This window comes from Tiliqua scincoides, chromosome 1 (genome assembly GCF_035046505.1).
Source record: "Tiliqua scincoides isolate rTilSci1 chromosome 1, rTilSci1.hap2, whole genome shotgun sequence".
Classification (NCBI taxonomy): Eukaryota; Metazoa; Chordata; class Lepidosauria; order Squamata; family Scincidae; genus Tiliqua; species Tiliqua scincoides.
In genome coordinates this window covers 146,929,656-146,934,237 of record NC_089821.1, presented here as the reverse complement: position 1 = coordinate 146,934,237, position 4,582 = coordinate 146,929,656, and the positions used below count along the sequence as shown (strand labels likewise).

Genomic DNA, 4,582 nt, shown 5'->3' with positions numbered 1-4,582 from the left:
GGGTTGGGATCTGACAGAACTGCTGGATCCCAGCCCCACCTCCTGCTCCCCACCAGCCTGCCCCATGGACTGCCCACTGCTCATCCTCCACCCACCCCCCACCCAGGAATACCTCTTCCCACCTCCCTTCCACCCACTCCAGAGCCCAAGGCTCACAGAGTAAGCCGCCACAAAGGCTGGATTCAGCCTCTGTGTGCCAGCACACCTCCGTGCACCAACACAGCTTACTCTCGAGGAGGCGCAAATGTGCTTTATGGCACATTTGCGACCCTCCTGGGCTGGCGCAAGTGACTTGAATTGCGCCCTTAGTTAGCGAAGAGAAGGCTGGTTTTAAAAAAACATTTTAAAATTGTTATTCTGGTTTGCATTTGTATTTTCTTTAAAGAATTTTACCTTGTAATTAATGGGGGAGGCTGTTTATCCAGGTTTGCACAGACTTACCTCCTGCCCTGCTTCTGCTGCCCTGAACTGCACCAAATCTGACCTACTCCTTGCTCCAGCCAGCAGTGGACCTGTCTTTCTGTCCACCTTTCTATCCTGCTGCTCCTGCAAAGAAAAAAATAAACACACCAAAAATTGCTGCAACCACACAGTTTCTTTTTCAACATAGGCATTTTCTACTAAAGGTGCAATCCTGTGCATGTCTACTCAAATGTAAGTCCCATTATATTTACTTACTCCCAGGGAATTGTGGCTAGGATTGCAGCCATAGTCCATCACAAATGGTGCAAGATGGGATGATGCTTCCCCTCTCAGCTTCCATGCTCTATAAAGCAGCTGTACAACATCACATATGTGCAACACAATTACAAGGAATTTCATGTAAATGGAGGCAAATCCCAGTGACAAGAGACAATCATTTCTTGAATCTTACTTTGTGATGGGCTCGAGGAGTTTGTGTCGCTCTAGCTGTGACATGGAGCCACACAAGCTAAATTTTGGTGCAGGCACCTACCTGAGATTCAGGGTCTGGCAGGGCACTGCAGTGATTTCAGTGGTTGGCAACCTTCAGTCTCGAAAGACTATGGTATAAGCCTACAGCACCCGGTATTCCCAGGCAGTCTCCCATCCAAGTACTAACCTGGCCTGACCCTGCTTAGCTTCCGAGATCAGACAAGATCGGGCATGTGCAGGGTAACAGTTGCTTCTACAACAGTAGCAAGAGGATTTTGCATTCCATTTTTTCTCTGTGTGCCTGAAAACATATCATCCAGCATGACAGGGCTAAGTCATGCATACAGGTCATGCATCAGCCATAGAATGGCCTATAGATGCAATGAAAAAGAAAATATCACTTCAAAAGTCAAGTACATGGAGACAAGTGTCAAAGCTGCTCCTTGCACAAGGCCTTACTTGGTGAAATAAGTGATGGCTGTACAATGATATGAAATTCTTCATGGATTATATCCATCATATGGTGCTGTTGATGATGATGATGATGATGATGTTAAATGAAACAAACCAGTATCAGACACAGGTAATGGTTTACAGGCTCATGTCAATCTCATCATACTGAGGACAATATAATTAAGATACCATTACCTAACTCAATATACTGAGGACAACATAATTAAGCTGTGTATAATAGGGTAATGATATTAGATCATTATTGAATACTAAATATGTATTTTTCTCTTTATATACAAGTGAATTGTTTCAAGAGAGATGGATGTCCTTGTTAGTGCCTTGAGGGCTTTGTCCGTCCCTCTTTCCTGGTGCACTCATTTCAACAGTGTGTGTTAAACTCGGCTTCAGGGGCCATCATCTGTTTGTTAAACATGTTCTTGCCCCATTTACTTATGAAACGGATTTGGAAGTCGTGTTTTTGTTCGAAAAGAAGCACACAGTGGAGGGGAGTAAATGCAACCTTTGCTCATTTCCAGTATTGGAAGCAGGCTGGTGTAAGGCTGCTTAAAAACAGTAGAGCACAAGAGAAGGTGGGGGAAAGAGGCAGGTTTTGCTCTCCCCCTGGAATGCTACTTTGGTATAAAGCTGTGGTTCCCAAACTTTTTTGACTTGTGGCTCCCTTGACCTACTGGGCCATTGGCCGTGGCTGTCCATTAGGGCCTATACATTGTATAGTGTGGTTGATTTTTTGCTAGTGTTCCACAGCTCCCCAGGGAGCCATGGCTCACAGTGTGAGAACCACTGCTATAAAGAATAAACACACACCCCCACTTTATAGGTGAATAGGCAAAAGTATTTAACACACATGCAATTGCCTCAAACATCTAGTTTGGCCCACAATTTTCAGACTTTAGACACAGCTTTTGAATGAGTACAGCAGCAAAGAGAGAAGTACAAATCCCTTCAGGCTCTGAGAATTCAGTGAGCATGATTATTATTATTTTTTAAAGCTTCATAGATGCTATCTTCCATGCTGTGCTGTAGGAAAAGCTTAATGTTCATAAAAATTATTTCCTACATTCCCAGGGGATTTCCAAATTGTCACATAATCTCTCTCTTCTCTAATGACAGAGGACTTTTGTGTCCAGGCTTTCTGTAAATCATTCACACAATGTTTTGGTCTCTTGCCCTGAGATCACATTATGAATGTTAGAATGTTCTGTTCATTGAGTCAGGGGAAAAAATGCACCAGAATGTTGAAGTAGCTTATTACTGTGTTTTCCCCATGATTGTTCCTAGGGAAATAAATGTTACATCTTGATCTGAGAAGGTCAGAATGGTGAACATAAGGTTTCCCCATTTTTATCCTTGCAACAGCTCTCTGAAATAGTGTGACAAACAATTGCTGTGTGTGTGCAAATAGTGTGACAAACAACAAAAAACAAGTGTGACAAACATGTCACACTGCGAACTGGGGAAGTAGTGACTCCATGGACAGTTGAAACTAGCTCTCCTTATCAAAATTCGACACAATGGCCATGACATCTTCCTGGTAATCTTAAAGGAGGTGAGGCTTGGTTGATCACAACATGCTGCAGAACAGACTGGGATTTTTCAGACATGTTACATATACATGTACATGTACAAATATATTCTGTGGCTTCAAAAACTAGGACCAAAATTTTCTTCTCATTTTCTTCTTGTCTTATTGATTTTTCTGCTTTTTCTATGGAATTGGCCAATGTATTGATGTTAACAAGAGAACCTATAGCATTTCAAGGACTAGCAATCCTGTTGTCACAGGACTATTCATAAGTTATAGCTTCTTTTGTCAGGTGTATGAAGTGATCCAGAAGATGACAGAAATACATACAGGTACCGTAAAGGGAAAAAACAGTTTTATTGTAGCAAAGAATATGTGTAAGGAAGACATTCCACCAGCAGGGTGCCAACACAGATAAGACCCCTACATCTAAGAGCCATCCACTTAAATTCAGAATGCAGGGACATCTAAAGAAGGGATTCAGCTGATAACCTCAGTTGATGGGCAGATTCATACTGGAGAACAGCAGTCCTTAAAACACTGTTATCCCAGATCATCTGGAGCATCAGAAGTCAAGATCCAACACCTTGAAATGTACCCAGAGACAAAATGGAAGTCAATAAAAGTTTTTAAGTAGTGGTGAAGTATGTTTAGAGGAGCAAGTTCCAATTAATAACATGACTGCTTTATGTTGGGCCAGCTGAAGTCTCTAGAGGAAGTTCTACATTTAATGTACTGTTTTAATCAAACATAGATCTTACTTGAGCATGAATAACTGTGGCCTGCCAATATGGTTGGTTGGCAACTTTCAGACTTGAAAGACTATGGTATAAGCCTACAGCACCCAGTATTCCCAGACGGTCTCCCATCCAAGTACTAACCAGGCCTGACCCTGCTTAGCTTCCGAGATCAGATGAGATCAGGCATGTGCAGGGTAACAGTTGCAGAAAGCTTTAAAGTTCTACAAATAGAACCCTGTTGGCTTGTGTTCAACAATAACATCAGACTGGGTGGATTTAGATGAAGCCTTGATGATGCAATTCAATTTTACTGGCAAGTGTTCCTCCCTTAAATTGGTAGTGTCTATATGTGATGAAAAGATGATGAAAGAGAGAGAGCATTTGATGAAAATCTCAAGCTAAGCTGTAACCTGGTGGTTGCAGTCATAACTTTTTTAATCCACCCACCACTTGATAAAGAGTACTTGTGGTTGCAGTATAGCCAGAATCCGTTTCATGAAGATGTCTAGAGATTGCCTAGAAATCTCTCCTTCCAGGAAGTTTTATTCTAATGAGATTTATTCTAATGAGGTGATGGTGACTTACAGCACAGTGACCATTGCAATCCATCAGGATGGTCAGATAGCAGTTGTGGCCACAAGTACTTTTCCAAAGCTTCGGCTTGTGCACCAGCTGAACTGTTTTCTGAAGAAGGCAGATTGGACCACTGCTTTAGGGCCAATCCTATCCAATTTTCCAGTGTCGGTGCAGCTGTGCCAAGGGGGCACTGCATCCTTTGGTGGGAAGGCAGTCACAGGTGCCTCCTCAAGGTATGGGCCCTTACCTTGGGTCTGCATCACGGTTGAACTGGTGTTGGAATGTTGGATAGAATTTGGCCCTTGGTCCAGTGGCGTAGCTAATGAAAGTGTAACCTGATGCCAAGTGCAAAATGGTGCTACAGAAGTGATGTCAC

At 42.7% G+C, this 4,582-nt stretch overlaps 1 pseudogene; it reads right to left on the bottom strand.

Moving 5' to 3' along the window:
* Positions 1–3,722: 3,722 nt before the first annotated feature.
* On the bottom strand, positions 3,723–3,842 carry LOC136638065 (5S ribosomal RNA; annotated as a pseudogene).
* Between the last annotated feature and the right edge of the window lie 740 nt (positions 3,843–4,582).